The 25,881-nt window shown below is 36.5% G+C and overlaps 1 protein-coding gene across 1 annotated transcript in view; it reads right to left on the bottom strand.

Moving 5' to 3' along the window:
* Cpxcr1 (CPX chromosome region, candidate 1) overlaps window positions 1–6,081 on the bottom strand; it is a 29,840-nt gene extending 23,759 nt beyond the window's left edge. Inside the window, exon 1 of the mRNA NM_001033471.3 lies at window positions 5,989–6,081. The gene's annotated coding sequence lies outside the window, so the exon portion shown is untranslated. The remainder of the gene's footprint in view (window positions 1–5,988) is intronic.
* Between the last annotated feature and the right edge of the window lie 19,800 nt (window positions 6,082–25,881).

Below are 25,881 nucleotides of genomic sequence, written 5' to 3'. Positions count from 1 at the left end.
CAAATCAAAACAACCCTGAGATTCTATGTCACACCAGTCAGAATGGCTAAGATCAAAAACTCAGGTGACAACAGATGCTGGTGAGGATATGGAGAAAGAGGAACACTCCTCCATTTTTGGTGAGATTGAAAGCTTATACAACTACTCTGGAAATAAGTCTGGCAGTTCCTCAGAAAATTGGACATTGTACTACTGGAGGATCTCGGAATACCCCTCCTGGGCATATATTCAGAAGATGTCTCATCTGGTAAGAAGGACACATGCTCCACTATGTTCATAGCAGCCTTATTTATAATAGCCAGAAGCTGGAAAGAACCCAGATGCCCCTCAACAGAGGAATGGATACAATAATGTGGTACATTTACACAAGGAGTACTACTCAGCTATTAAAAAGAATGAATTTATGAAATTCCTAGGCAAATGGTTGGACCTGGAGGGCATCATCCTGAGTGAGGTAACCCAATCTCAAAAGAACTCACTATATGTATTCACTGATAAGTGGATATTAACCCAGAAACTTAGGATACCCAAGATATAAGATGCAATTTGTGAAACACATGAAACTCAAGAAGAACGAAAACCAAAGTGTGGACACTTTGCCCCTTCTTAGAATTGGAAACAATCACCCAAGGAAGGAGTTAAAGAGATAAAGTTTGGAGCTGAGACAAAAGGATGGACCATCTAGAGATTGCCATATCCAGGGATCCATCCCATAACCAGCCTCCAAAGCTCACACTATTGCATACACTAGTAAGTTTTTACTGAAAGGACCCTGATATAGCTGTCTCTTGTGAGACTAGGCTGGGGCCTAGCAAACACAGAAGTGGATGCTCATTGTCAGCTATTGGATGGATCACAGGCCCCCCAATGGAGGAGCTAGTGAAAATACCCAAGGAACTAAAGGGATCTGCAACCCTATAGGTGGACCAACATTATGAACTATCCAGTACCCCGGAGCTCTTTTCTCTAGCTGCATATGTATCAAAAGATGACCTAGTTGACCATCACTGGAAAGAGAGGCCCATTGGATTTGCAAACTTTATATGCCCCAGTACAGGGGAACACCAGGGCCAAAAAGTTGGAGTAGGTGTGTAGGGGCGTGGGGGGGCAGGGTATGGAGGAACTTTGGGATAGCATTGGAAATGAAAATGAGGAAAATACCTAATAAAATATTTAAAAAAAAGAAAATCGATGTACCAATTTCTCAGAAAAAAATATAAATTGATATACCATATGAACCAAATATATCCCTTCTGGCTATATAGTCAAAGGAATGTATTTCATATTACAAAGCAAAATGTTCAACAGCTGATCTACTTATATTATCTAAGCCATGGTAACAACTTAGATAGCCACCAATTAGTAAGTAGATAATTAAAATGTAATACTCGTAACAAATGACTTTTTGGATGAGAGTCAATTCTTCTTCTTCTTCTTCTTCTTCTTCTTCTTCTTCTTCTTCTTCTTCTTCTTCTTCTTCTTCTTCTTCTTCTTCTTCTTCTTCTTCTTCTTCTTCTCCTTCCTCTTCTTCTTCTTTTTTTTTAATTGAAAGCACAGATTTCTCTCATACAATACATGTTGACCACAGTTTCCCCTCTCTCCATTCATCCTAGATCCCTTTGCGGCCATCTCTCATCTGGCTCAGATCTACTTCCTTTCAATTTCCCTTCAGAATGTAGTAGGTCTCTAAGAAACAACAACTAAACACAAGAAAACATGATACAATATGTCCATGAAAAAAAAAGTCCAATCAAAATTGTTAATCTTTAAAGAAATTCAGGCAAATACCACAAGATAAGGATTCATCACCATTCTCGAAAATAGGTATAATCAAAAGATAGTAAATCTAAAACATGCTAGATGGGATGGTAGAAAAGAAGAACCCTTAATAATGCTATTGGAAATGCACATTGCTGAAATGAAATGTAATAAATTCACTACATAAATATAAGTAAGCCTTGACCCTATAAGTACTTGAAATAAAAAAACAGAAAAATAGTTATTTCTATTGATATTAACTTTTTGGACAATACTACAAATGCACAGAAAATAAAAGTAAGCAGTCTAGAAAGGGGTTTACAACAAACTAAACATTTTAGCAAAAAAAAAAAAGTAATTAAAATGAGGAGGCCACTGATAACACAGAAGAAAATATTTGCAATTTATGCATGTAACAAGGGGTAATATATAAAACTTATGGGAAACCTTTTGGGGCAATAATTGAAAACAAAACAGTTGAAGAAAATATTGAGTACTAAATAGGTATTTTTGACAAGAAGGCATACCAGCAAAGTATATGAAAAACTGCTCAAAATTGTTAATCTTTAAAGAAATTCAGCCAAATACCCCAAGATAAGGATTCATCACCATTCTTGAAAATAGGTATAATCAAAAGATAGTAAATCTAAAACATGTTAGATGGGATGGTAGAAAAGAAGCACCCTTAATAATGCTATTGGAAATGCACATTGCTGAAATGAAATGTAATATACAGGTTCTCCCAAAAAATACGAATATAACTACCTCATCTTTAGCTAGACAACTGACACTAAAATTAGGATGCAAAAGAAATGTGAATACTCTCCTATTAATTGTAATAGGTCAGAATTTAAAAAAAAAATTTTTTAATTAGGTATTTTCCTCATTTACATTTTAAATGCTATCCCAAAGGTCCCCCATATCCACCCCCCCCAATCCCCTACCCACCCACTTCCCCAGAAATTTTTAAATACACGAAGAAAATGTGAAATATGTGGACATTTTATTAAGCTATGAGAGAATTCCTGTTTTTCATGATATGCATGAGGATGAAGTTAATCATGTTAACTAAAGTCAGATAGACACAGAAAGACAAGCATGTCATAGTCTCACTTGTATATGGAATCTAAAATTATTGACCCCATAAAAATTTTGAATAGAGTCATGGTTTCCAGAGGCTAGGAAAAATGAGGAAAGGGAAAAATGCTAAAAGTTGGTTAATGAATACTAAACTATAGTCAAGTAGGTAAAAGTTTGGTTGTGCTCTATCAAATTGAGGTAAAAATAACCTTCTTCACATTTCTGTTAGCTCAAAGAAATGACGTTGAGAGATTTCATCATGAACAAATAATAAATGATGAATTTTTGAGAATATACATCATACTTGAACATTGCACAATTATACAATGTATACATATATTGAAATATTACCTTATTTATTTATGTAAGTTTTATACTTTTTGAAAAGTTACTGAAATTAGATTTAGATACAAAAGATACTTTGGTTTTTTTGTTTGTTTTTTTTTTTGTGTTGTTTTTGTTTTGTTTTGTTTTGTTTTTGGAACTTTTATAAATCAATTGGATTATTCAGATTGAGAAAAGTTTGCTTTTTTAAAAAAAATTCTAGTTAATTAAATAGTATCTTGTAGTGCACAATGCCAATTTGCTCCAGGACAATACATATTCCATATACAAACACTAAAATACATGAACAAAAATGAAACACCTCAACTCAGTTCTACGGTTATATGAGAGTCTCTTCTCCTCCTCGTCCTCCAATATAGAGATTTGCCAAGAGGAGAGAGTTCAGTAGACACCACAAGAAAACACCTGGAACCCAGAGAGCCAGATCACTACTAAATATTGGAACACTGAAAACTCCAAATTTAGACTTTTTTTTTTTAAATGTATATAACATTTTTTTAATTTATTTTTTAGTTAGGTATTTTCTTCATTTACATTTCAAATGCTATCCCAAAAGTCTCCCAGACCCTCCCCACACTCCCCTACCCACCCACTCCCACTTCTTGGCCCTAGCATTCCATCATACTGAGGCATATAAAGTTTGCAAGATCAAGAGGCCTCTCTTCCCAATAGCCATCTTCTGATAGATAGTCATCTAGAGACAAGAGCTCTGCGGGAGAGGTGTTTGCCCAGCCTGGAAGGGCTTTGCCAAATTTAGACTTCAAGGCAGTTATGCAGGTCTGTCAAGGAAGGCAGACAGAACATGTTCTACATAACAATGGCTTAGGAAGAACAGCAATATGAACTAACCAGTACTTGCAGAGCTGTGTCTCTAGTTGCATATGTAGCAGAGGATGCCCTAGTTGGACATCAATGGGAGGAGAGGCCCTTAGTATTGCAAATATTATATGCCCCAGTACAGGGGAATGCCAGGGCCAGGAAACAGGAGTGGGTGGGTTGGGGAGCAGGGTGGGGGGGAGTATAGGGGGCTTTGGAGAAAGCATTTGAAATATAAATGAAGAAAATATCTAATAAAAATGCCTTTAAAAAAGGAAAGAAAGAAAGAAAGAAAGAAAGAAAGAAAGAAAGAAAGAAAGAAAGAAAGAAAGAAAGAAAGAAAGAAAGAAAGAAAACACAGAAGACATTGTGCTCCCATTGTCACAAGTGTGCAGCAATAAGCCAGGGCTTTCTGCTTTCTCCTATCTACCTGTGACTTGGTAAACATGGATCTAGTTTTCACCCTTTTATCCTTCCTTGAATGTAAGATATTTACAAGTATGCCCAGGCTGCTTTAAATGTGTTTGGAAGCTGGGCAAATATTTGCAGTCTCTGGTCATCTGAACAGTGTCACCCTATGGGAATGCCAGCCCAGCTGGCATTCTGACAGACCTACTGGAAGTCATCTCAGGGAAGAAATGTTCCCTGGGCCTGTGGAAGCCTTCTCCTGGTGGCAGCCCTGCTCAGAACAAAGTATCACATGGACAAGGGGAGATATGTCAAGAGGACGGAGATTAGAGTATTCTGAAATGGAGGAAGGGGACAATGGTCCTTGTGGGTCCTTCTGCCTGACACTGTGGGTTTTGGAGAGGGACTTAGAATGACTGAAGAAGACTCTTGGTAGCACCCCAGGGGTCCTGGAACCAGGTAAGGACAATCCTGGGCCTGTCATGTGGGTTTGTCCCAGGAATGTTGAAAGGAAACTCTGTCCTATCAAAGCAATGTGGTCCCATAAGGCTCAGTTCAGAGTTTCTCAGATAAACAGCTTGCTAACCCATGGGGCCATCTTCTTCCCATAACCCTGCTCCATGGAAGCAAAATCCTCATGTTAGCAGACGCAGAAGCCTGAAGTCTCTTTCTCGCAGGGATGTTTTCTCAGAGCCTCTGACAATTCTTTTCTCCCTTCCTGCAAAGTCAACTGCCAGCCTGGCCTTTCCTCAGAGGTCTGATGTCTTTCTTCCCTTTCATTCTGGGCAGGTGCTTTTCCAAGCAATGTAATTATTAGTCATTTAGGAATTACTAACTTCAATGCAGCTGATATTTTAAAACAGTTGTCAATAGTTCCTAAGTGTCATATACATGGTTGAGGACTGATAACACCCCTATAGAGTCCAGGTGCTGGTTAGAGACTGTGGGTTGAGAAGGGTTGTTGGCTCCAGACTGCAGCCATCAATGTCTCTGGGATTTGACCACTACTTTCTTAGAATGACAGTCCCAGCAACCTTTTCCCCCATTTCAAATGTTGTTCCCTGTAAGAGTTTTCATGACATCTGAACACTGCACTGCTTTCTGATAGCATTATTTAGATCCAGTTCCATTTAAATTATTAAAACACGGTGACTGTTGTGGAAAAAAAAAATCTACAATATATATCTCTTAGATCCTTTGGCTGAAACAGCATCAATTAGCCTACATCTTATAAATAAGTGCATATATAAGGAAGGAAGTTCCCTTCCTTATACTGTAGTACCATAAATACGTAGGAACTTAAATATGATAGTTCAAAATTTAATTTTATTTTACCTTGAGATTATTTTCAAAGATTAATGACAAATTCAAGTATTACTTCTACTTGATATCTGGTCATAGAATCAAATGTGAACACATTTACCTCCTGATTCAGAGCAGTGAATCTTAGACACTTCTGTGGGAAAAAAGGGCGGACAAACCTGCAACTGATTACAAAATCATTTCTCACATACTGAAAAATAATGCTATCTATATTAAGAAGCACTCACTGTGTTTCTCAAGTTTTCTCTTTCAACTCACCCTTTCTCTCCATTCTGATTGTTAAGAGTCTTTTTCTACAAGATGGACTTCAGGAGTCCTGGTCTGCTCTCCTGATATTCATCCCTTTACACTGACACTTATTCCTTCTGAAAATTCCATTGTATGCATCACAATGATACTACATGTGTGAAACCTAGCAACAAAAGTATAGTCTCTGCCTAGTGTCCCAATTTAAAATGGCAACCTGAAATCTCCTCTAGATGTGCATTAATAATTTAAGCTTAGAGATCCTGTGACCTTATCATTTTTAACTGCCCCCTCCAATCTTAATTTTCCCCAAGAATGGAAAAATGTGAAACAAACTTACTACATAATAGAAGATAGCCATAAATACTTGAATTCCTTATAATAAAACATTCAGAGTATAAAACAAATATGATAACATATGTTTTCACCATGGTAACATGAATCATATCTATATGAACTTATACAATTCAAGTATTTAATGGATCTAGAAAATCTACATTGGGAACCATGATGAAGCCACATAGCAAAGCTGGTACTGCCTTGAATCTCCATCATATCCTTAAAAGTGAAACTGAAAGTGATTGAAGTATCTATTTAATATTGACCTCTGGCCTCCATATGCACAACACACACACACACACACACACAAACATAGAAATATATGAACACATATACATTGTATTTTTTCATCTGTTTTCTTACAGTGAGTTTGTTGTATCCTAGCTTTCTCTCCAATTTCTTCCACAACTAACACGTTACCTAAATATAGCATAATGATAGCAGGGATATGGTATTTTCCCCTGTCAACTTCTTTGCTTGTCACTCTAGTACTTAGTCATATCTGGAGAACTCCAAAATTTAGTTAACATGAATAAATATGTCCAACTTTGTAGTGGTTAACAGTTTGTTGGCTAGTGTATGAAAAATGTGTAATTTTCTTCCCAAAATTCCAAATTAAAAATATAGATTGTTATTACAGTAAAAACACAGAAAATCACTAGAGTATTTCTTTTTGTTGAATATAGAAGTTTTGGATTCCCCTTCCTCTACTCTTCCTAGAACTTGCCTCCTATCTAGATCTACTCCTCTTCTGACTCTCATTAGAAAACAAATATGTGCTGGGCTTGGTGGCACATGCCTTTAATCCCAGAACTTGAGAGGCAGAGGCAGTTGGATTTCTGAGTTCGAGGCCAGCCTGGTCTACACAGAGAAACCCTGTCTCGAAACAAACAAACAAACAAACAAACAAAAAACCAACAACAAAACCAAAAACCATAAAAACAAGCAAACAAACAAACAAACAAAAACAAAACCAAATATGTTTCTAAGGAATAACAACAAATCATAACAAAATAAATTGTAACATGATAAAAATAAAAACTAACAAGTATTGGACAGAACCAACATAAGGAAAAAAGTTCAAGAGAAGGAATAAGCATCAGAGACCCACTCATTCAGACACTCAGGAATCCCATAAAACCACTAAACTAAAAGCCACAAAGGAACTTGCAGGGACACATGCAGCCCCTATGTCTGCTGCCTCAGTCTCTGTGAGTTCATATGTGAAAAGTGACATAGGTTACTTATTGTTTAGCACGAAAATATCCTGACAGAGGTTTATTCTGGCCTGATAAGCAGCAACCTTTCAGGTTACATGTCAAGTGTATGAATGACAAGTATAGGTTCTGAGACTGCTACAGGACTTTACAATAAAGGGAAACTACCCATATTTTAATTGTGTTTATGTTTATTTCTTCAAATATTTAATGTTGCATATTATTTTAGCTTCATTACCTTTCTATGATAAAACATTTGGGTCAAAAGCAACTTAGGGGAATAAGGATTTATTTGGTTTATACATCTAGGCTACAGGTCACGACTAAGGGAAGTTAGGTCATTGACCTCAAAGCAATAAAAATGGTGACAGGAACTATGGATGAATACTTCCCAGTGGTTCACACTCTTGCTGGCTCACTAGCTCACTCATAACTATATTTTTTTTATACAACCCAAGACCATCTAACTAGGGATGGTATTTCTCAGTTTGCTGGGCCCTCCTACATGAATTAATAATCAATATAGTCTCCCTTAAACCAATCTTAGCTAGACAGTTCTTCTCAGTGTTTTCTCTCAGATGACTCTAGATTGTGTCAAGTTCACAATTAAAGGTAACTAGGGTAAACATGAAAGATATTGTACAACTTTTAAAATTTGGCTACTTAAGCTTCACCCCCCTCAATTTCAAGGAAGATTGCAATGGATATTAATGTCTATGTTCATTGAGCATCAAACAGATATGATGTATGTTAAACACAACTAAATTTTAAAGAAAGAGACAATAAGACAATAGATCAAATTAAGAGTAAGAGATTTAGATCAAAATTAAGATCATTCTATGACTCACAAAATAATTTTACAAATGTAGATGTATAGGTCTAAGCAGAAGCACAAAAATTGTTTTCTATGCATTGAAAGTTAATAGAGAGAAAGGTATCAGCCCAGTATTATATGGATTGATGGCTTGGCAGTCAATTTTAGTTGTGAAAAATATTCCTTCTTTAGATTCTGAATGGAGCCTGAAAAAGCTCGAGAATAGCATGTCTAGACTTAGATATGCTTGCAGATGAAAAGCACATAAAACCCAGCACCATTTTTGAGGTCATTCTTTTCACTGAAAATACTTGCTTTTCATGTTGCAATGAAGAATCAGAGTGCAAGCCATAAAGAAAAAAAAATCACAAACTAAAATTGCCAGGAGAAAGCTAGACAGAAGTAAAATTTGAAAGCAGGGTTAAAGGGAGATTGTACTCCAGTTGTGAGGCTTTCTTTAAGAAACATCAACAGTCATGTTATGGTTTTTCCTACATTCCAAATAATGATTTCCAAGTTAAATATTACACCCCACTTTGCTATTTTCAATCTCTATTTCTTAAAATCCTTTTTATCTCTATTTTGTAGCAGAAAGTTTATTTCTGATGGGTACAACCATCACAAGTATTCCTCAGGGAGTCAAAGTAGTATCTGGGAAAATACATTCAATAGAGTTATCATCTATGTGCAATTAAAGATAACATACTCTCTAAATTCTGTTCAGAGTCTTAAAATTTATGAACTCTATGAATCATAAATAATGTGAGTTAACCAGATATGTAGAAAAATTCACAGACTTCCTTATTGATCAGAGTATTATATTGGTTTTTTATTAAGTCCTCCTAAGAAATTTTATAAGTCTTGTGCTAATTTTGAATAATTTATCTTTTGTTATTGAGTTAATGGAATTTATTATCCATTCTACCTATCAACTTCAGTCAAATGAATGTATTGCAAATATTTCATAATATTTAATATATTGCCTTTGCAATTGGTCAAGTGCTTCCTTTGTTTTACAATCCTCATTTCAATGTCTTAAAATATTTTTCTATATTTTATTTTATTAATAGCTGTTTGATAATTTAATTTATTAAAATGAAGTCTTAAATCTATCACAAATCAATCATTATAGTTTATGAGATATATGAATCAGTCTGAATTCTGCATTTGGTCATTAAATTCCCAGCATTTTTTTTTTTTTTTTGCAAAAACAGCCTTCCCTTTCTCCAATATATGTTCTTACCATTCTTCTTGAAATTCAGTTGGCCATATGCATATGCTACTTTTTAACTTTCTATGCTGTTGCCTTGGTCTGTTCTTCTACTTTTATGCCAACATGATACTGTTTTTAATTACTATAGCTATGATATTTTCCATTATGGCAATGAAATAAACCTCTCAAATTGTAAGCAAGATCCAATTAAATACTTTCCTTGGGAGGAAGAGAGGAGGGGGAGTGGAAAAAAGTGGACAGGATCAGGTATGGGAGGAGACAGGAATGATAGAAAGAGGGTCAGGAAATTGAACACAGGTGTGTAGCAGTGGGGGATAGGGAACTGGAGGTAGCCACCAGAAAGTCCCAGGACCCAACAAGGATGATATTAGCTGAAATATGGAACAAATGGGCAGAAGAACCTGTAGAGACCATATCCAGACATTAGGCAAGGTTGAGGGATGGGGCCACCCACTCATCTCCGAATTTTTTAACCCAGAATGTCTCCTGCCTAAAGGAAATATGGGGACAAAATGTGGAGCAGAGATGGAAGGAAAGGCCATCCATAGATTGTCCCACCTGAGTATCCATCCCATATACAGACACCAAACCCAGACCCTATTGTAGATGCCAAGAAGAGCTTATTGACAGGAGCCTGATATAGTTGTATCCTGAGAGGCTTTGCCAGAGCCTGACATATACAGATGCAGATGCTAGCAGCCAACCATTGGATTGAGCACCGGGACCCCAATGAAGGAGCTAGAGAAAGGACTGAAGGAGCTGAAGGGGTTTGCAACCTCATAGGAAGTACAACAATATCAACCAACCAGACCCCACCCCACCCCCGAGCTCCCAGTGACTAAACCACCAACAAAAGAATACACATGGAGGGACCCATGGCTCCAGCTGCATATGTAGCAGAGGATGACCTTAATCTGGCATCAATTGGAGGAGAGGCCCTTGGTCCTTTTGAAGGACTGGTGCTCAAATATAGGGGAATTCCAGGGTGGTGTGGTTGAAATGGGTGGGTGGAAGACACTTCTAGAAGCAGGTGAAGGGAGGATAGGATAGGGCGTTTGCAGCGGGAAAACCAGAAATGGGCATACGAGTTGAAATGTAAATCAATGAAATATCCAATAAACATTTAAATGAGGGAAAAAAAAGACTTGATATGGTCATGGTGTCTCTTCACAGCAAGCAAACATTAAGACAGAGGAAGTCTGTATAGGCTTAGTGTTTGAGGTTAATACCCTTGTTTCCATCTCTGCATTGGTTGGTCTCAGAAAAGAACATTGCATTATTAATTATGTTATTAATTTCTTCCTCCCCTAATTTTTTTTCTAAAACTTACAATAATTACTTATGTTGTATAAGTCTAGTGATTTTAACTAGTTGAGCCATTTGGCCCCAGACATTTTCTTACGGGCAATCTTTTACTTTTAGTTGTCACTGACTTATTTTTTTCCATCTTGGTATATTTACAGAAGTTTTTTTTTTTTTCACTTTTTTCACATTGCTAAGTTTGTTGTCACAGCTTATTTTTTAAAGTAATATTGCTAATGAACTTTCATAGTATTTTTGTGTTGTAAATTTAGTTGAGCTCTCACTCTGTACTTTTTAGTATAGATAAAGATTTCAGTATCTTTATGATGGACTTCCTTATTGTTACATCATTCTTTTGTGTTATCCTCTTTGGCTGCATTTTATTTGCTTCTGCTGTGAACTTTAAAATTTCTCCACAACCAAGTTATACATTTAGTTTATTCATTTCTTATTATTTTTTTCTTAGAAAAATTACCATCCCTACTCAATGCATACTGAGCACTCACCCACTCCACATCAACCTGCTCCCCTAGCATCATTGTATAGCCTCAGTCTACCAAAAAACTTTCACATTCACATATATTCATTCTATTTTGTGATCCACTGACATTAACTGGGGCCATCTGTGTGACCAGAAGATTTGTTGAAGCCTGACATACTCAGAACCTACAACTAAAGACAGTGATTTTTCAGAATATAATAATAGCCAATAGTTCAAAGGTAAAGGATAGCACCCAAGAGCTCTTTTCTTTTCATCAGTGATCATTGGCAGAGCTGGTCTTCTGTGGGCCCAGTGCAGGTAAACACAATTTTGATTTAGTGTTTGCAATCATTTTTCATCTAGAGGATGGAATTTCACACCACTTCACCATGTTTCCTGGTTCTTATATACTTCCTTACTCTCTCTCCAGCAATGTTCCCTGAGACATACAGCAAGTGGCATGTATTTTTGCTTAAGGTTGAGCACTTAAATGTCACTTATTCTCAATATTTTTGACAGCCATCAGTCAAAATTTATCACAAGTCATTGTAAGGAGCAGTTTCACCCATTGAGGTGGAGAATAGCTTTTGTTTTCAGATAGGCCTGTGGACAAGTCTGTGGGGCATTTTCTTGATTAATGATTAGTATGGGAAAGCTAATCTCACTGTAGATGGTACTAGCCCTCATCCTTGATAGGAAAGCAGGCTTATCAAGCCATGAGTAAGCAATCCAATAGGCAATATCACCTAGTTTTTGCCTCCAGTTTCATGCTCCTGCTTTTCTCGGTGATGAAATATGATCTCAGACTTGAACTTTACATTAAAGCCTTTATTCTCCAAACTTCTTTTGGTCATGGCATTTTATCACATCAATTGAAATGCTAACTCAAACAGAATTTAGTGCCAAGATCTAGGAATACTGTTGAACATATTTGGAGGAGTGTGGAAGGAGTTGAAACTTTGTGTTGAAAAAGTTGTTGAGAGTTTTGAGCTTAATGAGTTACTGTGGAAACTTACTGAAAGTAATACAAACTCTGGAGGGCTGGTTTGTGAATATTTGGAGAGAGTTAAAGAATATATGTTGGTTGTTTCAGTGAATTAAGAATAGGTGGTTCTAGTTTGCTAGATTTGAAGAACCAGATATCACTGATAAGAGACCAGTAGCACTGAAGAGAAAACTTGTCTTACCGAGACAGTTGATACAGGTTAGATGGAGAAAGTGAGAATAAGTAGAAACCATACCAAGTAAGGAGCATAAGTCTGAGGTATTTCCTCAGGATGTGGACACAGAAACCGGGGTCCAATGTGGTCAAAGGTTCTATTTCAGGGTGACAGCTGAACTTTGCAGCATGTAAGAATCATTGAGACAGCACTGTTTTTGAAAGCATGAAGGGGGCATGGAGATGCTGATGCTTGTCACTGTGAAGACTGGCTAGAATCCCTGAAAAGAGTCTTAGAGAAGTAATTTGTAAAGGTGTAGTGTTAGTTGTAGTATAAGCCACAGGACTGATTTAGTAATGGCGAGAAAATGAGGCTTGGCATCAAGTGACAGTATCAGTAGTCTGGGAAGAGAGCCCAGGACAAGCAATTGGTGAAAGACTAGCCCATTTTCAGTGCAGACTCCAGTGTTTTCAAGATGCCAGTACCAAAATATGATTGTCATGAACAGTATCAGATGAGAGGTCGAGCCAGCTTGAATCCAGGAGACAAAGTGCATAAACTGTGGATGGCAAAGCAAGACAGATGAAGCTGACAAGGCTTTGGGAGCTCTGAGGAACAATAGTGGGTCCCAAGTCTCAAACATCGAACTGTTTTACAGTGTTGCTTTGACTTCTATGTGATTGTCTCCTGATTCATCCTTCTTGGAATAAGAAAGTATGTAAGTATTTCCTATAATAAAGTACACCACAGTTAATAAACTTTGAGCATTTTACAGAGATATTTGATATTTTAAAGAGACTGAACTTTAAAGGCTGAAAGACTTTTGAGTATTTTATATTATCATACTAATTTTAATATGAGATCTTCAGAATAAACGAAAAGGGAATTGTTATGGTTTAATAGGAATGAATTGGTGTTTCACAATGACAGTGAATCAATAGTTGTGATTGGTATTTTTCTCAATTATACATAAGCTAGTTATCCAAGAGAAGGAATATTTATTGAGAAAAATGTCTTAATAAGATTGGTTTGTAGACATGTCTATGACACCACATTTTCTTTGCCTGATATGGGAAGAACCAGCCCAGTGTTAGAGTGCCATCCCTGTGAAGATGGTTCTGAGTTATATAAGAAAGCAGACTAAGAAAGCTCTGGTGGCCATGTTAGTAAGCAGCACTTCTCCATGGCTTATGCTTCAGTTCTTGCTATTAGGTTCCTGCCCTGAGTTTCTTGTGTGAATGACTATCACAGTAAGTTGACATAATGCTTTTCCTCCCCAAGTTGCTTATAGTAATGAAGATAATGGTATTTCTCTCAGAAAATAAAAGAAAATAGGGCACATGCTAATGATAAATAATTTTTAGAAACTTTAATGATTAACACTTGTAATACTCCCATTTCTTTTCCGTCATCAGGACAATGAGGTCAGGTCCAAAGTTGATTATGCAGAAGTGTCAATCCTCAGTGTTTTACAAACCTGATAACCTCTGTCATGCTATTCAAAAGGGGAAGTATTTGTTTTACTAAATTGATCACTTCATGGAAGCCATAAAGTATAAAGAGAGAGCTAGGAAGGGTCATTAAGGTTCTCAATACTCCTTTTCAAGACCTATCCCCTTTCTTGGTTTTCCCAGGAAAGGGGATAACATTTGAAATCTAAATAAAGAAAATATCTAAGGAAAAAAAAAAGGCATGTCCCCAATGACTTAGCATGCCCTGACTCAGAATTCTCTCCCACCCATACTTAATGGAAAAGGAATCCAAAAATTGAAAATTTAGGCCATTGAAAGACATTTTAGATCCATATAATTTTATTGTTTTTAAGTTTTAAAAAGTACCTTTTCATCTAATAATGCAAAATAGATTTAGCACATACTAAAGATTCTCCAAAGTCTTAAGAATATCTGCTTTGTTCAAACCATAGGCCCACAATTTTCTCTGAAAGTCTAAAAAGGTCCTTTTATATAAAAACCTAAAGAAGACGTAAGAAATTGTAAGACACAATGGAGTAGTGTTAACATTTCTACCTATAAAAGATGGCATAAAAGAACCAAAAAGTAGAATTAATACAATGCAAAACTGAAAACAAGTAGGGAAAACAGCAGATTCCATAGTTCCATGTCAAGTTCAACAGTCTCTAGTGGCATGATATTAACTTCAAAGGCAATGCTAAGGCTTACCTTATGACCTTCCTGGCTACAGCCCTGACAGCTACACTGATGAGCTGTCTGCATTTTTGCCTCCTGTTTACTCAGGCAAGATATCCAAATGCTTGGCATGTTTTAACCTTGCAGGGTCTCTATTGCAACAATATCTCTCATCTTTCACTGCTCTCACATCAGAGGTTATTGTCAGGGCTAGACACTGGTCACATTGCTCACTTTCTGAGCAATTCTTTGGATTCTCAGGGGAAACTGAAGAACCCATGACTCTTTCATTCTATATGACATCAAAGATAGCATCAAGCACATGATCCCATGATCTACAGCTGCTGCACAATGTGCTTAGAGCCATATCAGGATTGCCTGAAAAAATGCTGACTGCCTTGAGGGAAGAAGTGATTCTCAGGGAGCTAATTCTCTTGACAGTCTGTGGGAGCAATGCGCCCCTGGGTTCTCTTTTCAAACAAGTATCTTTTAAAAGAAACTGACATTTCACACCCTTGAGCCTGCAATATATTGTATATTGAACATTTATGAGTTGTCTTGAAGGTACTTTGTCTATTGATAAAGTGAGGAAAATAATTGGATTTTTAAAAGAGTGCTAATATTTTAGGAAGTATATTTTCCTTGGTAGTACTTTAAGCCTTAAGTAACATTATTTTTATTATTGAATGAATGATATTATGCCTTGGAATTTCCTTTGCTAGGCAAATTAGTCAGTTACGTTTAAAGTTAACACACCACAAAATCTCAGAATATGAACATAGTACAGTGTATTTTTCATGCCCTGTGCTCCCATTCTCAACAGAAACCTCAATTCTTCATAAAGTTTCACGATCATAATCCTACTCTTGTATATTTCTATCATTATTCTGGCCTTTGAGGCTCTCAACAGAATAGCACGTCAATTAGCAAATATGCTTTCTTCGCCAGTCTTTTTCTCTAATTTTTCCAAACTCCTCTTCTAAGCCAATGGCCAAAGCTTCCAATTTATACTATGAAGTATATTCACTAGAGTGAATCCACTTATTTGTATCCATTCTCAGTGTTAGATATCTGCTGCCTCACCAAAATGCACGATAAATTAAATTTATACTAAATAAAGGTTTCATCTAGTTTACAGTTTGAAATATTTCAGTCCATGATCACTTGCTTTTAGTCTGTAGTGGCCTGGTATGGCATGGTAGAAACATAGTGGGAACAAGCAGAGAAGCAGAGAGAAAGTCATAAGCCTTGAAACACTCTGGAGGAGCCTGTGAACAATGACTTAACTTCTTTCTTTCATCTAGGCTCAAAATTCTGAAAGTTATACTAATAATATCAAAAGTTTCAACAAGGACTAATTGAGAAATTTTAAGATCCAATTATAGCATTCACTGTCTTCTGAGCAGAAAGTTCATTTTTCTTCACTTCTGACAAAGAACTTTAGATTAACCAAAACATATACATTCATTTTTACAATGCCAGAAGCTAATAGACTCATGGCATGAAGAAGAACATGTGCTTAGAATTTTTCTCTTCCTTTGTGTTTTCTAAGTCTCCATTTTCTATTCATTCCAACATTAGTTACTTTAAGAGAAAAAAGTCTAAGTACACTGGGAATTTCTGAGAAAAGAATTAAGATTTTTTTATGACTTATTTCAGGTATAAGTATCCTATATTTGAGACTATCTTAGTTTAATATTTTGTTGCTATGCTTAATTACTGTGACAAAAATAACTTAAGAGCAAAAGGGATTATTTTATTTAGCTCACTGTTTAAGATGAGGAGACAAGACAGTATGATATTGAAGCAGGAAAAAAATCCATAGCCAGAAAGCAGAGAGTAATGACTGTTTTGATGTTTAGCTTGCTTTCTGCATTTTATGCAGTACAAGTTGGCCTACTGAGAGGGATACTATTATCCATAGATAGATCATCTCTTATAAATTATCATGATTAACAAAATGCTGCATAGGCAAAACTATGTTTACTTCTCAGGTGACTTTGCCAATATAAACCATCACAAATACAGTGTGGGTTCTTCATAGAGACAGCCAAAAATGATGAGTAATTGGAGAGCCACAAATGAAAGAGTGAAGTGAATCCTTTTTGCACAATGAATATAAAAATAGAGAGATATAGAAATGACTCAGTACTTAAGAGCACATACTACTGGTTCAAAAGACTCAAGTTCAGTCCCTAGTCCCCATGTTGGGTGGTTCACATCATTTGACTTTATCCAGCATATGTAATTCTATTTTTGGTGCACTCTGCTGGCAATTGCAAACTCATTCACAGACACATGCAGAAACATGATTTAAAGTAAAATAAATATTGTTTAAGGTAGACAAAATTTATAATTTAATTGAGAAAAATAAAACTATAAACTTCTGGGTAAAAGATATGCAAAAAATGATGTCAATACATTACATTTGATTACTATCATGTAATTAAAGATTTATAGATAATTACTACTCCTTTGGCTTTCTTCATTGCCTTTTGTGTTTCCCCTATTCTATAAATTACGATACAATCTCATTTTTTGATTATACCATTCTGGTTATTCTCTCTGTCTGTCTGTCTCTCTCTCTCTCTGTTTCTCTGTCTCTGTCTGTCTGTCTGTCTGTCTCTCTCTCTCTCCATGTGATCACACACACACACATTTGATAACTTAGAATATGACTCTCCAACCCAATTTATTATAGATTAAATGTAATCCTACATTCCTTGGAATTAAAAATATTCACACATGTTTGCACAAACAGAAACTAAATTGAATATACTATATAAATTACTACATTCAAATATATTCTATAACATGATAAATTTATAGTTGCCATTGTACTTCTTATTGTTAGACATTTGAAGTCATGTTTTCTGTGTAAAATTAATAGGCATTCATAATATCCAAGTGTAGGGAATTCATTCAGAGCCACAAAATTGACAAATCAAAATTACATTATCAATAAATACAAATTTGTTTACACAGTTTTTATTGCAGAAATTGATGTGCAGAACTTATCTGTCAACATATCTTTGCTTTGTTAAATTGACTTTAGCATCATGATGGTTAGTTTTGTATTTAGATAATTTGTTCTTATAGTATTGGGAAGAGCATATTAATTAAAAATTGTTCACCTGTAACTATCCTGTTTTCTCCAGTGAAGGTAATAACTTAGTGTTCTGTGCTTCGGATATTAAATCTTAGGGTTTTTTATGGATGTATGTCTTAGATGAAAGATTTGAAATTGTTAGACCAGTCATTAAGGAGTTAATCTTCTGGGAAATATACAACATCATTGTTTACTGCTTAAATGAGATATCAATAATATGAGCAATATTTTTGTTTCATAATCTTTTTTTAAAGAACAAAAATATGAATCCTATACATGAATAAGGAAACCGGTTCTCTAACTTGGAGTATGCTACTCTGATTCTTGATTGATCAAGCTTTATTCAAATTCAAGAGGTTTATGACAATTTTTTTGTTGCTCGAAGTTTTTGGAACACCTTTCTTCTACTGTATTTTCTGTCTACCATTCCTCACAATTCCTATTTCTTCTTGACCTTGATTTTTATCAGGAACTCATTTAAGGATAAATATAAACTTAAGGGTATATACATATGCATTCTTCCTTAAGCTGTTTTTGTAATGGTATTTTGTCATAGCAATAAGAAAATAATTGAACACTTCCTTTTATAGGTAAGTAATGTTTAGAGAGCTATTTCTATGCATAACTATGAGCTAAAACTAAACATTACAAACAAAGAAAACTTTTTTTCTTCCATTTTTTTGGACTCTTGAACATTTAACTTCACATTTATAACTTTCCCTTTCCTTCCTGTGAATGTTAAGAAAAAGATGAAAGCTAAATAACTATTTCATGTATTTCCTGAATGTTTTTCCTTTACTAAGAATCTGTGTCATGACTCCAAAACGCTATCATAGTTGAAAACACAAAAGTGCCTTATTTCTTAGAAAAATTCCTTTTCTTATCAATTCTTCCTATGTTCCTAGCACATCTGCTCTTTCTCTCAACAATGATCTTTCTTCTTTTGTACCAGTTGTCTGCTCAATTATTTTTCAATGTTTTTGGACAGTACCCCCATATAGCTACTTTTTTATTTTTTAAATATACATTTAATTATTTAAAGTGCACAGCAGAGGAAATAAAACCATAAAATATAAAGAAAACAAAAGTAGCTCATTAAATATGGCCTTCTAGGTATTGCTTGTAGGCATATAGCTTTCTACTCCGGATAGTAGAGACTAGTTGATATGTGTCAACTTTTCTACATGTTGTGATTATTATTCCCTCTGCACAAATTTTAAGTTACAGGTATATTTTGATAACCCAGCATATGCTTCACTAACACAATTCATTAGGGAACAAATGTAATCTTACATTCCTTGGAAGTAAAATATTCATAGAAGGAAAATTTGGTAGGATAACTATAGATAGACGTATTCAGAGAATTGCAATCAAAATCCTGCATTGAATCAATGCTCCATTCAAAATGTGATGCAATAGACAAAAGACTGCAGATTACACTGTTTCCTTCATTATATTTATTTATTTATTTATTTAAATCTAGCATATAAAGTGCTAAATAATACTCGGAATGAGAGTTTGGGCAAACCTTATTTGCATGTGGGAAGGCTTGGTGCAGCTACTACATGATTGATTAGGATTGATTCTGCATATCTTTCTTGGGGGAGTGGGGCTGTGGGAGGCTGTAGCTATGTGACAGGAGCCAGGTGCCCAGGAGGCATGGCCAAAATCGTTCTGTCCCATGCAGGTGGAAATCACCACCCACCGGGGCTCTGGGGTTCCAGACCTTTGCTCAACAGGGGATCAGGCTGTCTGTGCACAGCCCACCACTCCACACTATGGTATAGGTAGACAATTCCATCCAATGAATCAGTAGATCTCAGCAAAACTTAAACACAAGCATCCCTGCACATATAGTTTTTTATTAGCTTCTTTCTAGACATCTGCTGACAGAATACTGAACAAGTCCTGACTCAAAATACCCAGAGGTAGTTTAACAATTTAGTGGTCTAAGAAACAGTATTTCTATCAATTATAGCATATTCAAAATTTGGATAATCTACTAGGTTTACATTTATGACCAATTATCACATCAGATCATCCAGAAATCTAAAGATATTACCAAATAATTGGCATGGTAAACACTTATATCTTAATGAAAATATCTATGTAGGTACTTATTATTTGTACCAGGAAGTGGGAGTGTGTGGGTTGGGGAGCAGGGCAGCGGTAGTGTATAGGGAACTTTCAGGATAGCATTTAAAATGTAAATGAAGAAAATATCTAATAAAAATGTTTTTTAAAAAGAAAAGAAAACTGTCTTTCAGACATGGGGATTCTAAAAATTTATTGTTCTGAATATGTGCATAGTTCTATGCCTTAAAGTGGTTGCCAGTCTTTCCTCTATAGACTTTCCTTGGACCACCCATCCCTCTAAGGATTCTATTTAGCTTTAGGTCAGCTCCAGTTCTTCTTATTTTTACACACCACCACAAAAATGTATGCCTTCCTTCCCTTAAAACCTAGTTACCTTTAAAAACAATATGTGGCATTCCAAAAATATCAACCTAAACTTCTCTGCAGCTTTCTCTGGGACAGAAAACTTAGAAGTTATTTATGTTGTAGCCTAAGACTAGTCCTTAATTAATGACCTTAACTAGTACCTGGCTCCTCCATACTCTTTATCTTGTACACCAGGGTTATGTGAAACTTCCCGTTTCCTGTAAAAGATTATAAAAAAACAATTTGATTTTTGTCCTGGATTAGTCTATAGACTCTTCAGTGGGATTTGCTCTCAGAAGTGATGTAAAGGCTGTTCACTGGCTCCCCTTTCTCATCCTTCTTATGGACGCTTTCTTCCTGTCTACCATGTCACTCTCCTTTTTAATGAAACTTTTCATATGAAAAGTTAGTACTTAACTATGAAACAAACTGCCTCACAACTTCCCTACAGTGTAACTACTTAAGGTGGTGACCATGTATATATAGGTAGTTGTACCCTTAACAAATTTGTTTATATTTAGATGTGAATAGTTCCTTTCTTTTTATAATATCTTTATGATTTTCAAGTAAATTGCATAGGCAAAGATGTATAAGGAGGAAGAAGTCAGACTTAAGTGTTATGCTGAAAACAGCTCAGCAGAGTGAGTCCACAAATACATAAAAATCTAAGCTACACAATTCTTTTTCTATGTCTAAAAAAGGGGAACAAATAAATAATGTCTCACTATATTTTGAAAGAATTTACATAGTAGTATTACAGGGTCTGTCCCATTCTCAATAAATTCTTGGAAAATTAGTTTGGGATCTTTAAATGCTTCATATATTATTGTATATTAGTTAAATATAGGAGAAAATGAGAAATATTTCTTTCTTTAATGATTCTTATTCTGTTTCTGAGATTGAATGAAGTCAATAAGAAGGAACATATCTCAAAGTGATTGTCAAATATTTGAAATATTATCAGAAATATGTTACCCTGTAATAAAGCTTGAGGTCAGGGACAGTGATTCCCCCAGATATTCTTTTATTGTTAAGAATTATTTTCGGTATTCTGGGTTATTTGCCTTTCCAGATGAATTTGAGAATTGCTCTTTCATGTCTTTGTAGAATTGTGTTGAGATTTTGATGGGGATTGCGTTGAATCTATAGATTGCCTTTGGTAGGATGGCCATTTTTACTGTTTATTCTGCCAATCTGTGAGCATGGGGGATCTCTCCATTTTCTGAGATCTTCTTTATTTACTTTCATGAGAGACTTGAAGTTATTGTCATACAGGTCTTTAAGTTGTTAGTAAGAATTACCCCAAGATATTTATATTATTTGTGGCTATTGTGGAGGGAATTGTTTTCCTAATTTCTTTCTCAGCCTGTTTATCTTTTGTATAAAGGAAAGGTACCAATTTATTTGAGTTAATTTTATATCTGGACCCTTTGTTGAAGTTGTTTATCAGCTGGAGAAGTTCTCTGGTAGAATTTTTGGGGTCACTTATGAATACTATCATATCATCTGCAAATAGTGATACCTTTATTTCTTCTTTATCAATTTGTATGCCCTTGATCTCTTTTTGTTTTCTTATTGTTCTAGCTAACACTTCAAGTACAAAATCTTAGGAGACAACACATGTTGGAGAGGATGTGGAGAAAGAGGAATACTCCTTTCTATTGCTGGTGGGATTGCAAACTGGTACAACCACTCTGGAAATCAATCTGGAGATTGGAAATAGATCTACCTGAAGACTCAGATATACCACTCTTGGGAATATATCCAAAAGATGCCCCATCATGCCACAGGAGCACGTATTCTATGATGGCCATAACTGCCCTATTTGTGATAATCAAAAGCTGGAAACAACCTAGAAGTCTTACAACCGAAGAATGGATACAGAAAATGTGGATCATTTACATGATGGAATAATAGTTGGCTATCAAGGATGAAGCCATCTTGAGTTTTGCAGGCAAATGGATGGAACTAGAAAATATCATCTTGAGTGAGGTAACTCAGAGAACAAAGGACATACATGGTATGTACTCACTAATAAGTGGATATTAACCAAAAAAACAAAAACAAAAACAAAAACAAAAACAAAAACAAAAAAAAAACGGTACAGACTACACAAGATATAGTCCACAGAACTCAAAAATGTCAACAAACTGAAGTGCCCAAGTGAAGATGCGTTAAGTCCCACTTGGGAGAGAGAAGAAACAATCACAAGTTGGGACAGAGGGAGCGACCCAGAGGGGAAAGTGGACGGGGAGGGGGAGTTAGGGAGAGAGGGGAACCTGAACTGGTATTGGGTGAAGGAAAAGGACTGATGCACTGAGGGCCAGCAGAAAGAATAGAAACAGGCAACCTCCAGAAAGAGGTTTGGGGGACTCACCAGAATGCACCAGAGACCTGGGAGGTAAGAGACTCTCAGGACTCAAATGGAGGGACTTTATATGAAATGCAGGATAGTAGGGAGAGGGAAATTTTAGAGTTCACCTCCAGCAGGAAGAGAATGTATCAAGTGAGGGATGGGGTTGCCATCCCACAGTCACATCTCTGACTCAGAATTTTTTTCCTGTCTGAAAGAATTACAGGGATGGAGATGGAGAAGAGCTTAAGGAAAAGAAGGTCCAGCAACAAGCCCAAAGTGGGATCCAGCTAAAGGGAATGTCCCAAGGCCTTACACTATTACTGAGACTATGGAGTGCTCACAAAAAAGGGACCTATCATGATTGCCCCTGAAATACCCAACAAGCAGCTGAAAGAGTCAGATGCATATATTTTCACCCAACCAATGTACAGAATCAGCTGACCCATGTTGTTGACTTAGGGAAGGCTGAAAGAAACTGAGGTGGTGGGCGATCCTATAGGAGGACAAATAGTCTTAATTAATCTGGGCCCTCAAGATCTCTCAAACACTGATCGACCAAACAGACTGCATACAACACCTGGTATGAGGCCCCCAACACACATACAGTATAGCTCTTCCCGATCTGTGTTGATTCAGAGATAATATATCTAATCCTCAGGAGACTGGAGGCCACAGGGTGTTTACAGGTCACCTGGTGTGGGGACTGGGGGCATCCACATGGAGACAGCAGGTGGGGTGAATGTGTGGGATATAGAGCAGTCAGAGGGTGTATGGGGGTACACTCATGGAAGGAGTTACAGAGGAAAAGTTTGGAGCTGTGACAAAAGGATGGACCACGTAGAGACTGCCGCGTAGATCCACCCCATAATCAGCTTCCAAACACTGACACCATTGCATACACTAGCAAGATTTTGCTGAAAGGACCCAGATAGAGCTGTCTCTTGTGAGACTAGGCCGGGGCCTAGCAAACACAGAAGTGGATGCTCACAGTCAGCTATTGGATGGATCACAGGGTTCCCAATAGAGGAGCTAGAGAAAGCACCCAAGGATCTAAAGGGAACTGCAACCCTATAGGTGGAACAACAGTATGAACTAACCAGTACCCTGGAGCTCTTGACTCTAGCTGCATATGTATCAAAAGATGGCCTAGTCGGCCATCACTGGAAAGAGAGGCCCATTGGACACACAAACTTTATATGCCCTAGTACAGAGGACTGCCAGGGCCAAAAAAATGGGAATGGGTGGGTAGGGAAGTGGGCAGGAGGGTATGGGGGACTTTTGGGATAGCATTGGAATTGTAATTGAGAAAAATACGTAATAAATAAAAAAATAAAAAATAAAAATAATAAAAAATAATAAAAATGAATTAATTTTAAAAATTTTAAAGATAAAAAAGTGAAAGAAAGAAAGAAATAAAGAGAGAGAGAGAGAGAGAGAGAGAGAGAGAGAGAGAGAGAGAGAGAGAAATATGTTGGCTTGGGTCAGAAAGAACTACATGCCTGTGAAACTAAGATTCATGTCTTTTTTTGTGGCTAAATAAGTTTTCCACAATTTCAATCTGAGTAATAATTTAAATGTAGTGATCTTAGTAGGAGACAACATGAATAGAGGAAAATTTCAGGAGTGCAGTGGTGATGCTTCATTAGCTAAGTAAAATTTTTGCCATCTGAGGAGAATATAGATATTTCCCTATTATATTGTCAAAAGTTAGGCTTTCTGGGAAAAGTTTATGTTGGATGTAATGATTATCTGGAGGTTTAAAAAGCAGGAAAGGTTAGAAATGTATATGGTGCTGGCAAGGATGTGGAGAAAAAGGAAGACTCCTCCATTGTTGGTGGGATTGCAAGCTTGTACAACTACTCTGGAAATCAGTCTTGTGGTTCCTCAGAAAATTGGACATAATAGGATCTCACAATACCACTCCTGGGCATATATCCAGAAGATGTTCCAACTTTTAAGAAGGACACATGCTCCACTATGTTCATAAGAGCCTTATTTATAATAGGCAGAAGCTGGAAAGAACCCAGATGCCCCTCAACAGAGGAATGGATACAGAAAATGTGGTACATTTACACAATGGAGTACTACTCAGCTATTAAAAAGAATGAATTTATGAAATTCCTAGGCAAATGGATGGACCTGGAGGGCATCATCCTGAGTGAGGTAACCCAATCACAAAAGAACTCACATGATATGTACTCACTGATAAGTGGATATTAGCCCAGAAATTTAGAATACCCAAGATACAAGATACAATTTGCAAAACACATGAAACTCAAGAAGAACAAAGACCAAAGTATGAACACTTTGCCCCTTCTTAGAATTGGGAACAAAACACCCATGGAAGGAGATACAGAGACAAAGTTTGGAGCTGAGATGAAAGGATGGACCATCTAGAGACTACTGCCATACCTGGGGATCCATCCCATAATTAGCCTCCAAATGCTGACACCATTGCATATAGTAGCAAGATTTTGCTGAAAGGACCCTGTTATAGCTGTCTCTTGTGAGACTAGGCCGGGGCCTAGCAAACACAGAAGTGGATGCTCACAGTCAGCTATTGGATGGATCAAAGGGCCCCCAATGGAGGAGCTAGAGAAAGTACCCAAGGAGCTAAAGGGGTCTGCAACCCTATAGATGGGACAACAATATGAACTAATCAGTTCCCCCGGAACTTGTGTCTCTTGCTGCATATGTAGCAGAAGATGGCCTAGTCAGCCATCAGTGGAAAGAGAGGCCCCTTGGTCTTGCAAATTTTATATGCCTCAGTACAGGGGAACGCCGGGGCCAAGTAGTGGGAGTGGGAGGGGAAGGGAGTGGGGAGGGGAGGGTATGGGGGACTTTTGGGATAGCATTGGAAATGTAAATGAAATAAATACCTAATTTTTAAAAAAGAAATGTATAGGGTGAGACTGGAGAAAGATCTCAGTCATTCAAGCACTTTCTGCTCTTGTAAAGGATACTATTTTAAAGGATACACATATCAGGTACCTCACAATTGGCATTAACTTCAGCCCCAGAGGATCTGATGCTGTTTTCTGGCTTTTGTGGGCACATTCACAGGTGAAGATATACAACATACAGACATAAGTAGAAATAAAAAAAAAAGGAAAATTAAAAAAGGAAGAAATTTATATAAGAAGCTAGGAAACCCTAGCAGAGTTAGCTTTCAGGTATATGAGCTTATTGTTGGGAAAATGATAATGTTAAATGAACTAAATAATTCATTGCATGAGAAATGTAATGGACATTTGAGTACATGGAAGAACATGTAACTCTGAGGACTGCCACTGAGTTTTGGGGG

This window comes from Mus musculus, chromosome X (genome assembly GCF_000001635.26).
Source record: "Mus musculus strain C57BL/6J chromosome X, GRCm38.p6 C57BL/6J".
Lineage (NCBI taxonomy): Eukaryota > Metazoa > Chordata > Mammalia > Rodentia > Muridae > Mus > Mus musculus.
Note: the sequence above shows the minus strand (reverse complement) of the source record. Positions and strands in the feature narration are given on the sequence as shown.